Below are 24,511 nucleotides of genomic sequence, written 5' to 3' on the forward strand. Positions count from 1 at the left end.
CATAACACAAGGATGAGGAGAACCCAGGTCAGAGAGAGGTCACAGGCTCAGGGTCTTTCTGGGTGTGTTGTGTCTGCAGAAGGCCAAAGGCTTTCCCCTGACTTTCCTGGGGGATGAGTGAGGCATAGCATCGATATTAGTTTTGTATGTCCCAGGACACTGTGTCAGAACTGTGCTGGATCAACACCTGAGGGTGGCGGGAGTAGGGTGACATTCTCTCCAATTGCTTGAAGTTGACAGCTCCAGTAAACTTCGAAGCAATTGGCTCTATCCAAGGAGTAATGGTGACGTGTGAGGGGTCGCTAAGTCATAGAGTCATAAGCTCATAGAGATGTACAGCATGGATGCAGACCCTTCAGTCCGACTCATCCATGCCGACCAGATATCCCAACCCAATCTAGTCCCATTTGCAAGCACTTGGCCCATATCCCTCCAAACCCTTCCTATTCATATACCCATCCAGATGCCTTTTAAATGTTGCAATTGTACCAGCCTCCATCACCACCTCTGGCAGCTCATTCCATATATGAACTACCCTCTGCGTGAAAAAGTTACCCCTTAGGTCCTTTTTATATCTTTCCCTTCTCACCCTAAACCTATGGCCTCTAGTTCTGGAGCCCCCAGCCCAGGCAAAAGACCTTGTCTGTTTACACTATCCATGCCCCTCATGAGTTTATAAACCTCTATAAGGTCACCCCTCAGCCTTCGACGCTCCAGGGAAAACAGTCCCAGCCTGTTCAGCCTCTCCCTATAGCTCAAATCCTCCAACCCTGGCAACATCCTTGTAAATCTTTTCTGAACTCTTTCAAGTTTCACAACATTCTTCCAATGGGAAGGAGACCAGAATTGCATGCAATATTCTAAAAATGGCCTAACCAATGTCCTGTATAGCCACAACATGACCCCTCAACTCCTGTATTCAATACTCTGACCAATAAACAAATGCATCAGCACAGTGATGGATGCCATCTGTGCAAGATCACTGTACAGTTTGTTTCCCAATGCCGAGGTCAGTCCCAGGCAGTAGGATTCAAAAACATAACTGTGTTCTCCACTTGCAGGGTGCTGTTGAGAGTACACACACGGAACTGAGGGGGCAGTATCATAATGCTGCACTATACACCAACAGGAACAGTATCCATTTGATTAATGTCCTTGTGAGTGATGGTCACTGATACCACTATTCTGGTAGCTGGAATGACTCCTGTGTCCTGCAGTGCTGTCATACACCGCGTGTGTATGAAGTTCCGGGTGCCTTACAAAGTCGGTTACTGAGGGACAAGGGCTGCCTACTGCAACAATGGCTCATAACACCATTCACCCAATCCCTGACTGATGGGGAATGTGGATCCAGTGCTTGATCAGGGCTGTGGTGGAGCACACACTGGGGACTGTGCTGAAGATGTGATTCCATTGCTTGAACCAGTCTGGGGAGGGGGCTCTCCAGTACAGTCCAGACAGAGTGTGCTACATCTTCCTGGTGTGCTGTGTTCTGTAGACTGCACAATCAGAGCAGTCAATGAGGTGATGTGAGCAGGCCTGTGAGCCAAAGGGTGAGGACACTGTCCATGACAGACCTCCGCAGTGCCAGGCACAGCCAGACTAAACTTCATTGACAACTAGTTCCAATTCATGACAGCTGGTGCAATAGACCATCACGGCCTGTAAAACAGTCATTGATTATCATCCTAACATCCGATTGGCATTCTGCAGACTCTGTTGGAATTGATAAAGTTCACTTTTGCTGTGGGTAAATAAAAACTCATGATTAAAGTTATTCAGTTGTTTTCCTTTGTGTGATGTTCCTCACTTGATGACAGGATGCATGTCCACAGTGGTCATTGAGGACAGAGTAATGGTGACCTAGAGAGGGTGTTTAAATGGAATGTAGCTAAGGACACATAAACTGTGTAACCTGGTGGCTACATAGCAACTTGGGTGAGAGAGTGGACTTGTTTGTGTAATGGAGTGTCAGTCTAGGTGCCTTGAGCAATGTGCTGCTGTGCCTTGCGTTGCCAGTGGATGTCCCATGTTTGTCTGGGTGTAGAACAGTCTTTCAAAGATGGCACCACACCAGAGATTCTGGTGTTTCAGCAGATTTCTGGTGCGTTGTGAGTTGCTCGGAGGGCAGTAAGAGGTAGGAATGTATAAGAATCACACATAAGAGTTGCCACAGGGGATGGAGTTCAGTAAGACACGATGAGAGATCTCACTACACCTCTTGTGGAGAGAAACCTTCTGAACTTGATGAACCTGGCACTTAACTTCTTTTTGACTAAGATTCAACCCAAAGTCACCACCATTGAGACTAATACACAGATGTACCGAACAAACTCGGTTTTCCGAACATCAATTATCTGAGTTTCGGATTATCCGAACAAGATCTCAAGATCCTGTAAAAACATTATCTGTTATCCGAACAATCAGTTCTCCAAACAAAATACTCTCTGCCCATCTTGTTCAGATAATCGAGGTTGTTCTGTACACCAGTTCCCACCAGCAGAGTAAATTGCATTCATTTTATTTGTTTTATTTATTGTTCATACCTGCCAACTGGAATCCCTGAGCCAAGACTTCAATATGGACCATGCTGATATCTCAGTTTCCCATTGGTAAGCTGACAAATGTAGTTAAAATAACATACAAAAGCTGTTTTTTGAGATAGATGGCAGATATCCACATCTTATGGGATTATATTCCTTGAAGATTTCTGATAGAATCTCAACCACATATATATGGGAATCATTTAAAATATACAAGCATACGCCTCTGACCTACCAACTTGTTGCAACATTTTAGCACATACTTGGCCAACCTCTCCACATCTGTTGACGGGACTCAACCTTTACCACAATCATGCTGCAGGCCATCTTTAATGTTTTTCTATTCTCCTCTGCTGAAGGCTCTTGCTGGCGTATGTTTTCATAATATACCACAGTCTGCAGTTCTTCACCTGCATGGCCATTCTTCAACTGTGAACCTCAACAGTGAAACGAAATAGATCATTACTCAGTCCTGTCCTCACATGATGCACTTGCATAAGCATTTTCCAACATGAGAGATTGCATTGCAATCGATGGTGGGAAATCTACCTGAACTTTTTTTTTTCTTACCTGTCCTGAGGGCACTGCAGAGATCCTTTTTCTGCTGAACTCAATAGCTCAACTCAAATCAGAAATTGAACGTTGGAGTTTATGAGGCAGGAGATATTTTTTTCCTCCACTCGGCAATCAAAAGCTGATCATAGATCTTGTAAAGTAGTGATAATGTTTGGGATAACCAATCATACAAAGACATTAGAATATTCAAAATAAATTGGATGCAAAATTGGGATGGCAGAGTTAAGATCTGGCAACAATAACTTTTCAATACATAATAGACCATAAGAAATAAGAATAGGAGTAAGCCCTTCAGCTCCTCAGAGCGTGAGATAGAGGTAAAACTATGTAAACAGATATTGGAAAGATATTGGAGCAATAGGGTGTTGGTGATGGGAGATTTTAATTTTCCCAACATTTACTGAAATTTACTTAGTGTTGGAGCAGAATTTGTAAGGAGCATCCAGGAGGGTTTTCTAGAGCAGTATGCAAATAGTCCTACTTGGGGAGGGGCCATACTGGACCTGGTGTTGGCGAATGAGCCTAGCCAGATGGTTGAAGTTTCAGTAGGGAATTACTTTGGAAATAGTGATCACAATTCTGTTTTTAGATTACTCATGGACAAAGATGAGAGTGGTCCTAAAGGAAGTGTGCTAAACTGGGGGAATGTCAACTATAGCAAAATTCGGCAGGAGCTGGGGAATGTGGATTGGGAGGAACTTTTTGAGGGTAAGTCCACATTTGATATGTGGGAGGCTTTTATAGAGAGGTTGATTAAAGTGCAGATCAGACATGTTCCAGTGAAAATGAGGGATAGAAATGGCAAGATTAGGAAACCATGGATGACAGGTGAAATTGTGAGACTAGCTAAGAGGAAAAAGGAAGCATACATAAGGTCTAGGCGACTGAAAACAGACGAAGGTTTGGAAGAATATCAGAAAAGTAGGAGCAATCTGAAACAAGGAATTAAGAGGGCTAAAAGGGGCCATGAAGTATCTTTAGCAAACAGAGTTAAGGAAAATCCCAAAGCCTTTCATTCGTATATAACAAACAAGAGGGTAACTAGAAAAAGGATTGGCTCACTCAAGGACAAAGGAGAAAAGTTATGCGTGGAGTCAGAGAAAATGGATGAGATTCTTAATGAGTACTTTGTGTCAGTAATCACGGAGGAGAGGGACATGACGGATGTTGAGGTTAGGGATAGATATTTGATTACTCTCGGTCAAGTTGACATAAAGAGGGAGGAAGTATTGGGTATTATAAAAGGTATTAAGGTGGACATGTTCCCAGGTCCAGATGGGATCTATCCCAGGTTACTGAGGGAAGCAAGAGAGGAAATACTCGGGCCTTAACAGATATGTTTGCAGCATCCTTGAAACAGGTGAGGTTTCGGAGTACTGGAGAATTGCTAATGTTGTCCCCTTGTTTAAGAAGGATAGCAAAGATAATCCAGGTAATTATAGACCAGTGAGCCTGACGTCAGTGGTAGGGAAGCTGCTGGAGAAGATACTGAAGAATCAGATCTATTTACATTTGGAGGGAAATGAGCTTATCAGTGATAGGCAGTATGGCTGTGTGCAGGGAAGGCCATGTCTTACCAACTTAATAGAATTCTTTGATGAAGTGACAAAGTTGATTGATGAGGGAAGGGATGGCATATACATGGGCTTCAGTAAGGCATTTTAATAAAGTTCGTCATGGTAGGTTGATGGCCAAAGTGAAGTCGCCTGGGGTCCAGAGTGTACTAGCTGGATGGTTAGATAACTGGCTTGGCAACAGGAGACAGAGAGTAGTAGTGGAAGAGAGTTTCTCAAAATGGAGGACTGTGACCATAGTGTTCCACAGGGATCCATGCTGGAACCACTGTTGTTTGTGATGTACATAAATGATCTGAAGGAAGGTATAGGTGATCTGATTAACAAGTTTGCAGATGACAGTAAGATTGGTGGAGTAGCAGATAGTGAAGGGGACTGTCAGAGAATGCAGCAGAATACAGATAGATTGGAGAGTTGGGCAGAGAAATGGCAGATAGAGTTCAATCCGGGCAAATGCGAGGTGATGCATTTTGGAAGGTCCGATTCTAGAGCGAACTGTACGGTAAATTGAAATGCCCTGGGGGGAATTGATGTACAGAGAGATCTGGGTGTTCAGGTCCATTGTAGCCTGAAGGTGGCAACACAAGTTGATAGAGTGGCCAAGAAGGCATGCAGCATGCTTTCCTTCACTGAATAGGGTATACAGTATGTGTAAGATGGCAGAGAAAAGATGGACATATCTACTGGCAGAATGGAGGAGGTTATTGACTTTCTTCCTGCACTGCTACACATTCACCCTGGGAATTGGCAGGTCATGTTACAGTTGTATATGACTTTGGTTTGGCCACATTTGGAATACTGTGTACAGTTCTGATCGCTATATTATCAGAAAGATGTGGATGATTTGGAGAAGTAGAGAGGAGATTCATCAGGTTATTGCCTGGTATGGAGGGCACTAGCTATGAAGAGAGGTTGAGTAAATTAGGACTACTTTCATTAGAAAACCAAAGGTTGAGAGGGGACCTGATTGAGGTCTACAAAATCATAAGATGTATAGACAGGGTGGATAGCAAGAAGATTTTTCCCAGAATGGCGGACCCAATTACTTGAGTTCCCAAGTTTAAGGTGAAAGGGGAAAGGTTTAAGGGAAATATGCATGGAAACTTCTTTACGCAGAGAGTGGAGGGTACTTGGAACATGCTACCAGTGAAGGTGGTAGAGACAGGCGTGATAGCGTCACTTAAGATGTATCTAGACAGATACATGAACGGGCTGGGAGCAAAGGGATACAGATCCTTAGAAAATAGGCGACAGGTTTAGACAGGCTTAGGAATTGAATGGTCGCAGGTTTGGAGGGCCGAAGGGCCTGTGCCTCTGCTGTAATTTTGTTTGCTCTTTGTTCTTTGTTCAGAGCTGCTCCACCACTCAATATAATGCAGGCTAGTCCGACATTGTTCATGTCCACTTTCCTGCTCTTTCCCGATAACCTTTTGATTCCCTTACTGATCAAGATATTCTTATCCTTCACAATGGATTGAATTTTCCCAGGTACTGAGTGACATGGACACTGGTGTGAAAGTTGGGAAAATGACAGGGTGGACATTCAGGAGCTTCTTGCCTTCGAGAACCACAAGTCCCATTTTCTGACCAAGTGGTGAATGGCGAGACACGAGCAGCAAGAGGCCTATTTATATATGTTCACATCTCATTATTGCCTAATCTCACCTCATTAATATGCTATGTCCTATTCTCTCATCTAAGATCCTCATCTCATTGAGGGTGATGAGCCAGATATTAGACAACCACTTTGGCTATTTATGCCCAAAGTGGTCTTTTTCGCTTCTGGAAGACACAAAGGGAGGAAGTGAGTGCGATGAAAGTGGCTGGCACCATTGTCTGTGCTGAAGAGGTGGGGGGAAAGGTGGTGAAGTGGCTAAGAGAGAGAGTAAGACATGTAGAGGGCATATAGGTCAGTGCTGTTGGGGATTGGGGGAGGTGATAGAAAATTTGTTTTATTTACTCATGAGATGTGGATGTCGCTGGCTGGGTCAGCATTAAAGTTGCCATTGAGACGGTGGTGGTGAGCTGCCTTCTTGAACTGCTGCAGTCAATGTGTTGTAGGTTGACCCATAATGCCATTAGGGAGGAAATTCCAGGAGTTTGACCCAGCGACCGTAGTCAGGATGATGAGTGATTTGGAGGGAAACTTGAAAGTGGTCGTGTTACTTTGCTCAGCATCGGTGGTGGAAGAAGATGATATTTGTGGATGTGGTGCTACTCAAGCGGGTTGTTTTGTTCTAAATGGAGTCAAGCTTCTTGAATGTTGTTGGAGCTGTCCCCATCCAGGCAAGTGGGGTGTACTCCATCATACTCCTAACTTGTGCCTTGTAGATGGTGGACAGGCTTTGGGGAGTCAGGAGGTGAGTTACTCTCTGCAGGATGCCTAGTCTCTGATCTTCTCTTGTAGCCACTGTATTTATGTACTAAGTCCAGTTGAGTTTCTGGTCAATAGTGATGCTGATAGTGGGAGATTCAGTGATGGTAATGTCATTGCATGTCAAGTAACAATGGTTAGAATTGTCTCTTATTGAAGATGGTCATTGCCTGGCATTTGTGAGCTGAGAATGTTACTTGCCACTTGTCAGCCTAAGCCTGGATACTGTGCAGATCTTGTTGTATTTGAACATGGACTGCTTCAGTATTTGAGGAGTTATGAATGGTGAGGCAAGATGTTGCATGTGATACTGAGTCCAGTGGATCATGAACATTGGTATGCAGTAGAAAAGATACAGTGTGTGTAAGATGGCAGAGAAAAGATGGACATATCTACTGGCAGAATGGAGGAGGTTATTGACTTTCTTCCTGCACTGCTACACATTCACTCGAACTGTGGATACCACAGCAATCTGCTTGGCAACTTCAGACCAGATTAGCAGCATTTGTTGGTGTGGTCTCTGTCAGTCCTGAGGGAAAAGCATGTCAATGTTCTCTACCATTCCATCCAACAGGACCTCCCAGTCCCTGTCAGCACGGTGAGGTGCCAAAGATCTGCTGTCTGACATGTCTCAGGTAATTCACACAAACTATGTAGGGTAGGTGCAGACTGACAGCATTTGACCAGGTACATGGCTGGGTTTTAAAACAGCATAGGCACCAGGGATTCCTGGAGATCCTGGCAGTGGCAAATACTTTCCTCTGTGCCCAGTGGGGTGGCACAGGGACATATTGTAGCGATATTGAGGTGAATTTGGAAAGATAACAAGAGAAATTTAATGAAGCCTCAGTGAGAAATCCTCCATGAAACTTGACAAAATTGACACTTAGCTAATTGCTACTAAAGTGCAACATCGTATTTTTGCTTTTGTGCTTTAAATGGAATTGGAAGGAGCTAAATTATTATCTTCTCCCCATTTTGATTTTTATAAATTTGTGCATGGGTGCAAGTTGGGTCACAACATTCATGCACTTCTGACTTCTGACAGAGCTCAAAAAGTGGCCAAATAGTTATAGGCCTGTCAGTCTGACCTCAGAGGTGAGCAAATTACTAAAATCAATATTGAGAGAAGACATTAATTTCTATTTAGAAAGACTCAAATTAATCAGGGAAGGTCAGCATCGTTTTGTAAAATGAAGGTTATGTCTCACTAACTTCAATTCATTTTTTCAGGAAACAACAAGAAAAATGTTTCTACATGGAATCAGTAAGGCATTTGGTTAGATCCCAGATTGGTATACTATTCAGAAAACTTAAAGACTATTGGATATAGGGGAATGCGGTGAGTTTGATCCAAAGTTGCATCAGTGACAGAAAACAGTGGTTGATGGATATCTTTGCAACTTAAACCAGTTTTGAGTCATATTCCACAGGGCTCAGTATTGGGTCCCCTGCTATTTCTGGTATGCATTAATGACTTAGACTTAAATCTGGTTGCACAACAGGGAAATTTGTAAGTGGCAACAAAATTGGCCAGGTGGTTTACAGAGAAAAAGATGTTTGTCAGTGATATTAATGGTTTGGTTGAATAGGAAAAAAACGGCAAATGGAATTCAACCTGGAGAAGCACAAGATTATACAAGGGCAAACAAAGCAAATGAATACACAATAATTGAGAGGGGAGAGGGAGTGAATGTAATACTAGAACATATAGACCCCTATGTTAATCCCACAATGGGCTGAATGGCCTATTTCTGTACTGTAACTTTTCTATGGCTCTTATCTCGGCTGCAATGGGCGTTACTCGAATAAAGTAAAAGGAAAATGAGGCAATTGTTTAAAAAAACTCAAGTCGTCAGAGTGGTCTAAATTTCATTTTAGCTAATAGAATCATTTTAAAAATCTAGTCATGGTTGTAATCTAGGAAAGTGTGACAGGAGATTTGGTTAAAAAGTTCCTCAATTGATGTGGTTTTGTGGACAGGCAGGAGCAGAGGCATTTACTATTCACTCACAAAACAGTGGACTGTGTTATGCCTCTGGATTTAGTCTGTCCAGCACTTTAACGACTTTGTGTAAACTGGGAACATTTTAGTGCAGTTTTACATTGTCCTAGACCTTGCCACTCACATCACTCCAATCTTTGATCTTCTTTCTCAATCATACTCAATCACGTTATTCCTCACACCCACTTATACTGCACACCCATCTGTCCTTTGTGTCTATGCACTTCCTTACATTGACATCTGTCCATCTCCCCTTCTCAAGCACCTTCACAATTCCGTATGCAGTACTTTTCCTCCTCTTCATAGTTATTCCCATTAAATGTTCTCCATCCATCAGTTGAACACAGGCCATTACACTCACTCTGTTTATTCCCTTGTTGCAGGGGGAGCATATAATACAGAAGGTAGGGTGAGAATTGGAGGCAACTACACCTGGCAAATGCAGACAGGAGCCCCTGGAGATTTGATGGCCAGGCAGTTAAAGGTGGACAATATAGAGTCCCATGGTGACACAGACACAGTTAAGTACCAGTGATCCTCCTGTCATGGTACATTCAGCCATGATAACTTTACTTCAACAGCAAATGATATATGATCGTCATGGTTATTATAATGTCTGATCTAATTCTGACACAGCTTTCAGATATGGAGCTGCAAGCAGTGAAGGCCACCAGCAATGATTCTCCAAAGGAACTGTGTCCATCTGAGGATGGCCATCATAGATCTCAGGCAGAGTTTGCATCAACTTAGAGTTTGGTTTGACTGGTATGAGAGATAATTGAATTTTCAACCAGTGACTCACACTCAGACTGTGTGTGGGCTTTGGTCTCCTTGTTTAGAGAAAAATGTAAATGCATTGAAATGGGTCTGAAGAAGTTGACTAGATTAATATTAGAATGTACGGATAATCTTATGGGGAATGCTTGGACAGGTCAAGCTTTTTTCCACTGAAATTTTTAGAAGAGTGAGGGGTAACTTAATTGAAGTGTATTAGATCCTGATCAGACTTGACAAGATGGATATGGAAAGGATGTTTCTGCTTGTGGGTCACTCCAGAACTAGAGGGGAAAGTGAGGTCTGCAGATGCTGGAGATCAAAGTTGAAATTTTATTGCTGGAACAGCACAGCAGGTCAGGCAGCATCCAGGGAACAGGAGATTCGACGTTTCGGGCACAGGCCCTTCTTCAGGAATGAGCAGAGAGTGTTCAGCAGGAGAAGATAAAAGGTAGGGAGGAGGGACTTGGAGGAGGGGCGTTGGAAATGTGATAGGTGGAAAGAGGTCAAGGTGAGGGTGATGAGTCGGAGTAGGATGGAGGCGGAGAGGTCAAGAAGAAGACTGCAGGTCAGGAAGGCGGTGCCGGGCTGGAGGGATTCGGCTGAGACAAGGTGGGGGGAGGGGGGATGAAGAAACTGGTGAAGTCCAAGTTCATCCCCTGCGGTTGGAGGGTTCCCAGTCGGAAGATAAGACGCTCCTCCTCCAACCGTCGGGTTGTTGTGGTTTGGCGGTGGATGAGTCCAATGACCTGCATATCCTCGGTGGAGTGGGAGGGGGAGTTGAAATGCTGTGCTACAGGTTGGTTGGGTTGGTTCGTCCGGGTGGCCCAGAGGTGCTCTCTGAATCGCTCCGCAAGTAGGCGGCCTGTCTCCCCAATATAGAGGAGGCCACACCGGCTGCAGCGGATGCAGTAGATGATGTGGGTGGAGGTGCAGGGCCACCCGGACGAACCAACCCAACCAACCTGTAGCACAGCATTTCAACTCCCCCTCCCACTCCACCGAGGATATGCAGGTCATTGGACTCATCCACCGCCAAACCACAACAACCCGACGGTCGGAGGAGGAGCGTCTTATCTTCCGACTGGGAACCCTCCAACCGCAGGGGATGAACTTGGACTTCACCAGTTTCTTCATCCCCCCTCCCCCCACCTTGTCTCAGCCGGATCCCTCCAGCCCGGCACCGCCTTCCTGACCTGCAGTCTTCTTCTTGACCTCTCCGCCTCCATCCTACTCCGACCTATCACCCTCACCTTGACCTCTTTCCACCTATCACATTTCCAACGCCCCTCCTCCAAGTCCCTCCTCCCTACCTTTTATCTTCTCCTGCTGAACACTCTCTGCTCATTCCTGAAGAAGGGCCTGTGCCCGAAACGTCGAATCTCCTGTTCCCTGGATGCTGCCTGACCTGCTGTGCTGTTCCAGCAATAAAGTTTCAACCCAGAACTAGAGGGCACTGTTTTAAAAATAGAACCAATGTGAGTCATTCATTTTTCTCTCAGAGATTTGTACAACTTTGAGATTCAGCCTCAAAAGGCAGTGGAATAGGTGTCACTAATATTTTTAAGATTAGAGCTAGACATATTTTTGTGAGGCAAGGAAATCAAAGTTATTGGGGTCCGTTAAGAATGTAGAATTACACGGGCAGATCAACCTTAATCCTATTGAATGATGGAGCAGGATCATGAGGCAGAATGGTCTACATCTGTCCTGTATTGCATGCTTGTGTGTACTTTGTAAATGAGCAAGAGCAGTTGGTGGTGACAGGGAAAGAGTGAAAAGTCAATGATAGATGGTTCAGAGCTCTTCAGGATTTGCTCAGCTTGAAACAAATACATCACCTTGGAGAATAATTGAGCAATGCTAGAGAATGCACAATGTATGAATACGCCAAGAAGCACACTGACAACAATTGCAATAAAAATGGAGGAGATTACATCAAACATGATTGGATTGATGTTGCAGGATATTACAGCAATGCGTTGTTACATGAATAAAGTGGCCAGCTCCATGGACCATCAAATGCAGTTATTAACTGAAGCAGTAACCCCCTTGATGCTGCCATGTAGACTAAGGACAGCATGTGTCTGCCTCCCTGAAGAACAAGTGAGCACCCAACCTTGTGGAGAGACAGAGACAAAGAGTGTGTATCCCTTAGGTGACAGGCACCTTGATGACCACTAGCAACGCATGCTACCTGCGTCCCTAAGAAAGAGACCTTGTTTCAGCTGGAGGGGCAGATATTGGCAATGACCTGTCATGAAAGCTTGAGGCACTGGTGCAATGGCATGTTGTGTGAACAGATCCGCTCTGTGTCGACCCTGTGACGGGGGTCTTGTCTCCTATAAGCTGAATCTCTGTGTCGGACTCCTCTGTGCTATGGAATGGCATATGGCTGAGAAAGAAAGGAGTTGTTTTTTGTCTGTGTTAAAATTGATGTTGCTGCTCCTCTCATTCCTCATCAGATATGCAAGGTAAAGATGTCATGCTGCAGGAAATGAAGATCAAGGTAGACAGAATTTGAAGAATTTACAACTCACTATCAAGCAGGGAAAGCACACTCTTCAATGAATTCCTGTGAGCATCAGTCTTTCAGACAAACAAGACTGCTGCTGGTCTTTAGTTTCAGTAAGAATTCCAAGCCTCTCAGTTTCGCCAAAGAAGCGTTCCCCAGTTGCTCATGGCAAGCTACTGACAGCCCAGGAGACCTGTGCACCATGAAGGTGATGTTGAACTTGTATAAGACACTTGTTAGATCTCAACTGGAGCTTTATGTACAGTTCTGACTGCTGCATTATAAGGGGATGTGAGCACATTGGAGAGAAAACATTAACAAGTTATAAGAATAGTTCCAGTTATGAGGAATTTCAGTTAGGAGAGCAGACTCGTTGGAAAGAAAACAGTTCAGAGGTGATCTGATGCAAGTTTTCAAAATCATGAGTTGACGATTGTAAAGGCAGACCAATCACCTCAGTCACGGATTGTCCCTGCAGGAGGTTGTCAGGCTAATGGCCTTAGCACAACATCCTCAATTGCTTCATCATTGACCTTCTGTCCAGTATAAGGTTAGAAGTGGCAATGTTTACAGATAATTTCACGATGTTCAGTTCCATTCACAAATCCACAGATACTGAAGCAGCCCCTGACAGAATACAGGCAGACTCAAACAATACACAAGCTTGGGAAAATTACTAACAGGTATTACCAAACAAACACCAGGCATGACTACCTCTAACAAGAGTGAGTCTAACTATCTGACCCTAACATTCAATGGCATTTACATCATTGAATCCAGACCCAACAATGCCATGAGGTGTAGGGTGCAGTGGGGAGGAGTGGTGTGTATTTACCATTCAGCGGATGCTTAACTGGAACATAAATAGCGTGACTACAACAACTGGTCAGAGGTTAGGTATTTAGTGGTGAGTAAATCACTTCCTGACTTCCCAGTCTAAACATCAGGAGCACAATGATGTGTATACACTCATGAAGCTCAATACTATTCAAGACACAGGAGCCTGACTGACCCCAGCCGCCACCTTAAGTATCCAATCCTTCAGCACTGACGCACAATGGCAGCAGTGTCATTGACACACAAGTGGCAGCAGTGTGTGGCACTTACAAGATACACTGCAGTCACTCACCAAAGCTCTGTCATCAGCACCTTCCAAACTTGTAATTTCTACCAGCAGAAGGATGAGGGCCAAAGGCAAACCAACTCATCCAAGTTCCTCTTCAAGTCACACATCACACTGACTTGGACATATATTATTTTTCTTCCACTGTCGCAGCATTGACATTCTGGAATCCCTTTCCTTAAATATTATTGGTGTACTTACTAGAGCAGCTGAAAAATTCAGTTATCACATGCTTCAAGAGGTGAGCAATAAATAATAATGACGTCTGAATCCCACGAAGGAAAGGAAGGTAAATCTACCTTTACATCATTTCTGTGTGAATCAGTTTATTTTCTGTCCGCAATTGTTTCAGAATTCCTGACGTACATATTCTTGGCTAGAGTATTTGAAACAAGTTTAAAATGTCAACAAACCACATCTCTCAGTCTTGATATTGGACCGTGCCACTGATCAGATGACCTGTCTTTTTGACTACTTTCAGCTTTCATACTTCAGCAACTTTAGTTACAGGCTGAATTAATTCAGATTTCAAGTGTCAATTACATGTACAAGCAAGACTTGTTCTCTCCTTTGCAGTAGGGACCAGCTTTGAAGGTTTGGAATAAATATTTTGGCGCCAGTCAAATTGAGCAACATCAGAGTCAGGAGGTGTAATTTATTTGCCTGCCAACCACTCCCTGTGGTGGAACAGAAAGTAACAAGAAATACGCATTCACCCTGGAAGAATGTGAACATGCCACCATTGTATTCTAATACAGTATCAAGGATTATTATATGTTTAGAAGACAATGATTTTTAGGAAGAGACAGAGGTTATTATAATGTACTTTTTTTTTAAAGAGATATGTCTAGTTATTTCTTAAATGTATAAATTCTTATTGCTCCAATAGTATTCATTCATTACAGAAGTCTATTAAAATTTGTGCAATAATATTCATCGTGGAGCTCAAAAGGCCAAATACCACAGATGCTGGAAGTCTGAAATAAATGCAGAGAACGCTGGAGAAACTCAGCAGGTCTGACAGAATCTGTGGAGAGAGACACACGGAGTGAACATTTTGTATCCAAAATGTTAAGAAAATCGAGTGAGATGGTGAACAAAGCAGTTCATGTCAAAACCAAATAAATGGCATTTTCCAAGTCCCGGATGTCAATACAAAATACTCATTAATGAGTGTCGAGAGACCTAGTAACAGGGATTACAGCTCGTTATCATCCTCATTAATACCTAACTTTGCCTCATTAACACACGGGCTCTGTCAGTCGGCTACATGGAGTGGTCACAGTCAGGACTCTCTTCTCATTGGGTGAGGAGATGAATTTTGGATACCCTGTCACCTACCCATCCCGTTTTACGGAACCCTACAGGCCATTTTCTCCTGGCATAAAAGAAAGTGATGGATTGCAGAGGGACATAGGAATTAGGAGTGGGAGAAGGCCATTCAGCCCTTTGAAACCCTGGTCTCATCTCCACTTTCCTGCCTGCTCTCCATTGCCCTTTATCCCACTCTTCATCAGAAACATATCCATTTCATTCTTGAATCAGTTGATTGATTCTGCCTCCACTGCACAGATTCAGAACCCTCTGAGAGAGGTAGTTTCTCCTCATCTCAGTTTTGAACCTACCCCCTCTCACTCTATACCTATGCTCTCTTGTTCAAGACTGTCCCATAAGGGGAATCATCTGTTCAACCTCCACTTTATCAATCCCTTTTAGCAAGTTCTATCCCACAATCATTCCCCTCCCCTCCTTCTTCTGAACCTCAGTGAGTACAAGCCCAAGCTATTCAACCGCTGCTCGTATGACAGCCCTTTCATCCCTGGGATCAACCTGGTGAACCTCCTCTGAACTGCCTCCAGTGATACCACATCATTCCTTAATTAAGGAGACCAAAACTAAACACAGTATTCCAGATGTGGTCTTACCAATGCCTTATATAATTGTAAGAACACTTCTTTACTTTTATAATCCAATCTTTTGCAATAAATACCAGAGTTCCTTTTGCCTTTCTTATTATGTGCTGCACCTGCGGACTCACTTTCTGCAATCCATGCGCAAGAACTTCCAGATCCCTCTACACTGACGCACTTTGAATCTGCTAATTTGTCCTTTTTGTTTTTCCAGCCAAACTGGACAACCTCACACTTATTCACATGAAACTCCATCTGCCAAATTCTGGCCCGTTCTCCTAGCCTATCAGCATTCACCTGTAAACTCTTTATCTCCTCATCACTGCCTACTTTTCCACCTATTTTAGTATCATCCACAAACTTTGCTATGTTACATTCTGTCCTGCTTGCATGTCATTTTATATAGATTGTAAATAGTTGAGGTCAAATAACTGAACCCTGTGATACCCCATTAGTTACAGTTCGCCATCCAGGGAAGGACCCATTTATCCCAACCCTCTGCTTTCTGACAGTCAACCAATCCTTTATCCAAGCCAATACCCTACCCTTAACACCTGGGATCTACTGGATTAGTCTTTTATAAAGCACCTTGTCAAATGCCTTCTGGAAACCTAGATATACCACATCCACTGGATCCCCATTATCTATCTTGCTGGTTACAGCCTCAAAGAACTGCAGCAAATTTGTCAAGTACAAGTTGCCCTTCACAAAACTGTACTGACGCTGGTGAATTGAACTTTGTTGTTCCAAATATTCAAATTTCCAAATTATCTCTGCCTTTATGATTGAGTCCAGCAACTTCCCCACTACAGAGGTCAAACTAACTGGTCTATAATTTCCCACTTTTTGCCTGTTTCCTTTTTTGATTAAGGGTATCGCATTAGTATGTTTCTGATCCACTATCCAGAATCCAGGGGATTTTGGAAATTCATAATTAATGCATCCACTATCTCTGCTGTCACTTGTCTTAATACTTTAGAAATGCAGACGACCAGGTCTCAGGGATTAATTCACCTTTAATCCTAACAGTTTATCTTCTCCCTAGTTATAGTAATTTCACATAGTTCCTCTGTAGTAACTGCAGTTTTTAAGAAGAAATTATTATCTTCCGCTGTGAAAACAGAGACAAAGTATTAGTTTAGTGCCTCTGCAATTTCTGAGTTTCCCATTATTACCTCATCATTTTCATCCTCTAAATTTGCTTCCATTATTCTCTTCCTTTTTATACACTTACAGATACTTTTGGTATTAGGACTTATGTTTTCTGCTAGTTTCCTTTCATAGTTCATCTCAGTTCTTCTGATTTTGTTTTTAGTAACCCTATACTGATGTTTAAAATTCTCCTGATCCTCCAGAGTGCCACTAAGTTTTGCAGTATGATATGCCCTAGTTTTTGCCTTGATGTTATTTTTGAATCCCTTGTTATGCCATGGATTTTTTTTTACCTTTTTACAATTTCTCTTCCTCTCAGGAATATACTTTAATTGTGAGGTACAGAACAATCTCAATTACCCAAATGAGACGGGCGGGGAAATATCTTGTTTGGATAACTGATTGTTTAGATAACTGATTGTTCGGATAACTGATTGTTTGGATAGTAGATTACATTTGTACGGGACCTTGAGATCTTGTTCGGATAATTCGAAATTCATATAATTGATGTTCAGAAAACCAAAGTTGTTCTGTATTTAGTATCTCTCTAAACATTTGCCACTGTTCTTCAACTGTCCTGCCCTTTAATATTTTTCCCAGTCCACTAGGCTAATTCCTTCTTCAGGCCCATATAAAACTCTCGTATGCAACTCTGCCTTCACTCTTTCAAACTGAATTTGAAACAAGAGGATCCTTAAATGCAAAACCATTTATCAATCCTTTCTCATTGCATAAAACCAGATCTAAAGCAGTCAGTTCTCTGGTTGGTTCCATGACATGCTGCTCTAAGAAACAATCCCTTATACACTCTATGAACCTTTCTTCAAAGCTATCCTCGCCAAGCTGTTCAAATCACCCATAACTGCCTTTGTGTCCTTCTCACAAGCTCTCAATACTTTCTGGTTTATGCTACGCCCTACTTCAGAAGTTCAGGGGCATGTAAGTTACTCTGACCAAGGAGTTTCTTCCCTTTCTTTTTATTTTCACCCAGACTGATTCAATATTGTAGTCCCTAGTGCCAGTATCATTTCTTAATACAGCCATGATAGCATCCTTAACCAACAAAGCAACTCCACCTCCTGCTTCTTGTTGTCTTCGGAATATTGAATACCTTGGGCATTTAACTCCAAGTCCTGATCCTCCTGTAACTATGTTTCAGTAATCCCCATCAGCTCATACCCATTTGTCTCTATTATGTCATAAGCTCATCAACTTTATTCAAATACTGCACTCATTTAGGTACAAGATTTTCGAATAAGTTCTACTGATTTGTTTTTCTCTTTTAATATTTTCTAGTGCACTACACTTTCCACATGCTCCATCCTGATTTATTAATCCCTGATAACACTGAGCCTCATCTCTATCATTGACTCCAACTTTCAATTCACATTTTGACCTTTTATGATTCCTTCGCTCACCATGGTCATTAGACTGGCCCTGCCTGTTTATTCTATTAACCTCCACCTTCTGCTCGCTTTCTGACCTGTTGCTTTGCTTCCCACACACCCCTGCTTTATTAGATTAAATCCACCCAAGTTGCACTAGCAAACCTCCTGCTATGATCCTGGTGCCCCTCCAGTTTAAATGTAACCTGTCCTTTTTGTATGGGTCCCAACTGCCTTGGAAGAGGTCCACATGATCCAAAAATCTGAAACCCTTCCACACCGCACCAGCTTTTAAGGTGTTCTATCTTCCTATTCCTTGCCTCACTACCATGTGGCATGGGAGTACTCCCGAGACTACAACCCTGGAAGTCTTGCTTTTCAATTTACGGCCCAGCTCCCTGAATTCTCCTTGTCACTCATCTCTCTTCCTGCCTTTATCATTGATACCAATGTGTAACATGACCTTTGGCTGATTACCTTCCCCCTTTAGTATGTTCTGAGTATGCTCAGAGACATCCATGACCATGGCACAAGGGAGACAACATACCATCCTGGAATTTCATTTGCAGCCAAAGAGACACCTGTCAGTGCCTCTAACTGTTGAGTCCTTGACTACCACTGTTTGCCTGCACTTTGACCCACCCTGCTGTACAACAGTGCCAGTGTGGTGCCACTATCCCTGCTGCTGATGTTGCCATCCCCTGACAGGCTGTTCCCCCCACCCCCCCGAATAGTACCTAAAGCAGTATACTTGTTCAAGAAGGGACAGCCACAGTGGCACCAAATGCCTGCCCCTTGTGACCATCACCCATCTATCTGCCTCAACGTTGGCTGTGGCCACCTCTGTGACATTTCTACCTATGGCTCTTTTGGCCTGCTGCATTGTCCAAAGTGCATCTGCTGCTCTGGGCGATCTAAGTGAGCTGGACTCATTAAATGAAACTATCCAGGACAGCAGAACTCTCCCGGAGTTACTGCAGGTCACAGGAAGAGCACATGATGTCCCCGACCGCCATTTTCACCTTCTAGTTATGGTTTAATTAAGAGAAGTATATATGTATAACACCCTTATTTCATTGGTTTTAGTTAGTTAGGTGGTCACTTGAACTAGTTTCTCAGTAAATCTCACACAGATAGTATCCCACGAACAAAAAAATTCTAGATATTTTCTACCCTGGTTTTCTGCAAACTGAGTTTCCACTACTCTAAAGCTTCAAGAGTTATAACATTATAAAACTTTATTTAAGAAGAGTATAAAGGCAGTAGGAGTATACTTAAGAAGAAAATCAGGAGGGCAAAAAGGGGACATGAGATGACTTTGGCAAATAGGGTTAAAGAGAATCCAAAGGGTTTTTACAAATACATTAAGGACAAAAGGGTAACTAGGGAGAGACTAGGGCCCCTCAAAGATCAGCAAGGCGGTCCTTGTGTGGAGCCACAGGAGATGGGGAGATACTAAACGAGTATCTTACGTCAGTGTTTACTGTGGAAAAGGACATGGAAGATACAGAATGTAGGGAAATAGATGGTGACACCTTGCAAAATGTCCATATTACAGAGGAGGTAGTGCTGGATATCTTGAAATGCATAGAGGTGGATAAATCCCCAGGACCTGATCAGGTGTACCCTAGAAATCTGTGGCAAAATGTAATGACAGCAAGGGAAAATTGAAAAGATAATAGGAAAGATGAAGTGAGGGTTTGAGAAAAAGATTGTTGGTAATTAAAAGAGGAAACCAAACCATTTATTCAAATATAAAAAGTAAACAGACAGCTAAAGAAATGGTGAGACCTATTAAGGAAAAATAAAGCAATCTTATTGTGGAGGCAGAGGATTGACTGAAATATTGGATGATACTTCGCATTTGTTTTTGCAAAAGGACAAGTTGAACTTCATGATGCAGTGCAGGAGGGCAGAGTATTGGATAGGAATGTTGGATAGATTGACTGGAGATGTAATATAGGTTAACATTAATCAAAGTTAATAAGTCCCCTGGACTAGATGGTGCTATGTTGCTAAGGAAAGCTCGGCTGGAAATAGCAGAATGTTACTCACCTCAACTTTTCAAACTTCTTTGGAAATTGAAGTGGTGCCAAAGGACTGGAGGGTTTCTAATATTACACTCCTGTCATAAAAAGGAGATAAGTAACTACAAGCCAATCAGTCTAATGTCATTAAGGTAAACAAGTTGCCATAGTCTCAGGGGATCATTAGGGAGAGATAACTGGTGGTGGTTTAACCTGAGGGTCACTACATCTAGGCAAGAGGTGGAGATAAGAAGGCAGGATCTTTATGGTGACCATTGCCAGTACAGGAATTGAACCCATATTGCTGGCATTACAAGCCAGCTGTCCAGCTAATGGGAGGATGAAGTATTGAGTGTTACAATTGCAAAACTAATTCACGTAGAGTGAATTGTATTGGCTGAAAACTGGCATCTAATACGATGGAGATATCAGAAGGAAATACAGATGAATCATCCACTCCACATCTCTGGCTGAAGCAGGTACAAATTTATCAGCTTTAGTTTTTGCATTGACATGCTGTGCTCCCTCAATATTGCTGATATAAATATCTGTGGAGCCTCTTCCTCTGCTTAATTCTTTTACTGTCTGCCAATGTTCAATTCTGAATGTGTTTGAATTGTGGAGCTTTTATCTGGTATAATGGTTATAGGATTGCTTGATACTGGCTCCTGAATGCCTTTCCAGTATTAGCCATGCAAACAGTTGCTTGTAGTTTCAACAGACTGGCACTTCAGATTGATGCTTGTTTCTGCAGCTGGCATGCCCTCCTACACTGTTTCTTGAACCATAAGGTTTAATGGCAATGACAGAATGAAGGATATGTGTGCCATGATTGTAGTTGAATATAATTCTGCTAAGGCTTACGCTGACAGTAAGTCATGGTGTGTACATCTAATTGTGGCTGTTTAGCTCCTTGGATGGATGGCTAGTTTATACTGTAGACAGACAACAACAGTGAAGGTTCAGTTCCTATACCTGCTGAGGTTACAGTGAAGGACATTCCCCTCGCCTGAGGTGCGGTGACCTTCAGGTTACACCATCACCAGTCATCACTTTCTAAAGGGAGTGCAGCCCTATGGTCTAGTAAGACTATGGCAACTTTACCTTTCTGCCTTCTTAACTCCACCTCTTGCCTAGATGTAGTGACCCTCAGGTTAAACCACCACCAGTTATCTCTCCCTAATGATCCCCTGGGAATATGGCAACTTGCTTACTTTAATGACATTAGACCGATTGGCTTGTAGTTACTTATCTCCTTTTTATGACGGGAGTGTAATATTAGAAACCCTCCAGTCCTTTGGCACCACTTCAATTTCCAAAGAAGTTTGAAAAGTTGAGGTGAGTAACATTCTGCTATTTCCAGCCAAGCTTTCCTTAGCAACACTTGTTCTTCATTTATCCCATTTATCACAGTGATAGTGCCACATAATGTGATGGGAGTGTATCTATGCAGTGGTCAATCCCACCAGTACTATCTTGGAGAGATGCATCATCTACTGTGATATTTAGATTGATAGGGAGAATGTCCAGTAGGATTTCCTCTCTTTTGGTTCCCTAATGGGAACCATCACTTCCTGGTGGCTCAATCTGACAGACAATTCATTCAGGGCTCAGCCAGCTCAACCTTTAGTGTTACTAATGAGGTACACTTGGTGTTGATGTTGACATCCCTCACCAGAGCTCATTCTGTACTCTGTGACTTTTCCAAATGGCGTTCAACATGGAGTGCTCTGAAATCAGAAGAGATAGAGAGTTGTAGGTGGTTTCATTGAAATGTTTGACTGGATGACTCAAAACTTCACAGGAGTTGGTATCAATGTTCAAGGCCAAGACAACTCCCCCTTGAGTGTGAACCACTGGTGCTGATGGAACAGTCATATCTGGTGGTGATTGATTTTGGAACATGGGCAGTATGGTGAGCGTGACTATAGACAGGTTGTTGCTTGTTTAGTCTGTGGTATAGATATCCCAATTTTGTCACATACCTCTAGTGATAAGGAGGACTTTTCATGGTCAATAGGATTGAATATATCAATGTCATGTTTTGGTTGTAGATTGGTACCAGGCCGTCCATTTTGTCTTATGCTTTTTCAACTTTTCTGTAGCTATTTGGAGTAACTCTGCAGCTTGCTAGGCCATTTAAAGGGAAATTAACAGTCAAACTATGGGTTTGACCAGACCAAGGGGTCTATAAGTTAAAGTTCTAAATTGGAAGAAGGCCAATTTTGATGGTATTAGGCAAGAACTTTAAAAAATCGATTGAGAGCGGATGTGCACAGGTAAAGGGATGGCTGGAAAATGGGAAGCCTTCAAAAATGAGTTGAGAGTCCAGAGATAGAATGTTCCTGTTAGGTTGAAGGGCAAGGCTGGTAGGTGTAGAGAATGCTGGCTGACTAGAGAAATTGAGGTTTTGGTTAAGAATAAGTAGGAAGCATGTGTCAGGTATAGGCAGCAGGGATCGAGAGAACCCCTAGAAGACTATAAAGGCAGTAGGAGTACACTTAAGAGGAAAATTAGGAAGGCACAATGGGGACATAAGATAGCTTTGGCAAATAGGGTTAAGGAGAATCCAAAGGGATTCTACAAATACATTAGGGACAAAAGGGTAACTAGGGAGAGAATAGGGCCCCTCAAAGATCAGCAAGGCAGCCTTTGTGTGGAACCACAAGGGATGAGAAAGATACTAAACAAATACAGAGGAACCTCAATCATCTGAATATCAATTATCCGAATTTCAGATTATCTGAAGAATATCTCAAGGTCCCGATAGAAACATTACATCAAAGAGATGTTTCAGCACTAATTGTGTCTTTTGTTTACAATGAGTAAAAGTGAACTCAGCTCACTGAAATGCTACAGAGAACAGTCCTGGACATCATTGGGAGCCCAGGCACCGTCTCCAAATGACTGAACTCCTGCCCTCTCTCCCTCTATCCCCCTACACTTTCTCTGGAGTTTTACACAGGAGTGTACCCGAAAGCCCCCATCCCCAGATAATCTCTCCAACATTGCCCTGCACTTAGCAAAGGTGGAACCTGTCAAAATGCTGCAGTAAAATGTTTTCCATGTGGCTGCGTGTGTGTTTGTACTATATGAGACTCACCACCCACCCTTCCCCCCCCCCCCCCAAAGGCAGCAGCAGTCTTACTGTTGTTGTCTAGACCAGCTGCCCCGGAGACGGGGACGGGGGGTGCCAGGGTGCGGACGGGGCAGGGTCAGACATGGATGGTGGGGCAGGGGCGTGGACGGGGGTGGGGATGGGGTGGTGTTGGACTGGGTTGGGGGGCAGAGGGGGCAGGGGTGCATGGCGGGGTGGCGGGGCAGCTGGTTAGACGTGGAGGGGGGCACGGATGGTGGGGGTGGATGGTGGGTGGGGGCGGACAGAGTCGGTGTTAGACGGGGTTGGAGAGCAAATGGGGGTGAACGGGGGCCCGCGCTCGGTGTGCTGCTGTCTAGTCTCCTGAACAAGGAGCAGGCTTAGCAAGTGCTCACTGTGTCAATGCCATTGAACTGGGGGTTGGAGGAAGTGGGACTTCAGCAATGCTGCAGGTCCCTTACACACAAGTGTGTGTCTGCTCAGAAACAAACTCTGAGAGAGAGAGAGCAAGGCAGGCAAAGCAAGGAAAAAGGAAACTTGAGAAAACTCCAAGCCCCAGAGGAGAGGCACTGAATCAATTAACTGAGTAATCAATTATCCGATCGAAATACTGCATCACCCATCTTGTTCAGATAATCGAGGTTCCTCTGTACTTTGCATCAGTGTTTACTGTGAAGAAAGATATAAAAGATAGAGAATGTGGGGAAATAGATGATGACATCTTGAAAAAGTGTCTGTATTACAGAGAAGGATGCTGAATGTCTTAAAACACATAAAGGTGGATAAATCCCCAAGACCTGATCAGGTGTACCCTAGGACTCTGTGAGAAGCTAGAGAAGTGATTGCTGGCCCCCTTACTGACATATTTGTATCATCGATAGTCACAGATGAGGTGCTGAAAGACTGGAGGTTGGCTAACGTGGTGCCACTTTTTGAGAAAGTTGGTAAGGACAAGCCAGGGAACTATAGACCGGTGAGCCTGACATCAGTGGTGGGCAAGTTGTTAAAGGGAATACTGAGAGACAGGATGTACATGTGTTTGGAAAGGCAAGGACTGATTAGGGATAGTCAACATGGCTTTGTGTTTGGAAAATAGTATCTTATTAACTTGACTGAGTTTTTAGAAAAAGTAATGAAGAGGATTGAAGACAGCAGAGTGGTGGAGGTGATCTACTTGGACTTAAGTAAGGCGTTCAACAAGGTACTGCATTGTAGTCCTGTTAGCAAGATTAGATCACATGGAATAGAGTATGAAGACTGGAGGCCTGTGGCCAGCCGTGTGCCACAAGGAGCGATGCTGGGTCCACTGCTATTCGTCATTTATATAAATGATTTAGATGTGAGCATAGGAGGATTATTTATAAGTTTGCAGATGACACCAAAATTGGAGATGTAGCGGACAGCAAAGAAGATTACCTCAGAGTACAACAAGATCTTGATCAGTTGGGCCAATAGG

At 43.2% G+C, this 24,511-nt stretch overlaps 1 long non-coding RNA gene across 4 annotated transcripts in view; it reads right to left on the reverse strand.

The window, feature by feature from the left end:
• LOC148152131 (uncharacterized) overlaps positions 1–24,511 on the reverse strand; it is a 111,757-nt gene that overhangs the window by 20,230 nt on the left and 67,016 nt on the right. For 3 of the 4 annotated variants that reach the window (XR_015757210.1, XR_015757211.1, XR_015757202.1), the window contains exon 1: positions 13,686–14,030. The exons of the other annotated variant lie outside the window; for it this stretch is intronic. This is a non-coding gene — a long non-coding RNA (uncharacterized LOC148152131). Of the gene's footprint in view, positions 1–13,685; positions 14,031–24,511 lie in introns of those variants that run through there. 4 annotated transcript variants of the gene reach the window in all.

This window comes from Chiloscyllium plagiosum, unplaced genomic scaffold (assembly GCF_037043375.1).
Source record: "Chiloscyllium plagiosum isolate Xiang-an unplaced genomic scaffold, Cpla_swu_hap1 HiC_scaffold_1, whole genome shotgun sequence".
Taxonomy (NCBI): Eukaryota; Metazoa; Chordata; class Chondrichthyes; order Orectolobiformes; family Hemiscylliidae; genus Chiloscyllium; species Chiloscyllium plagiosum.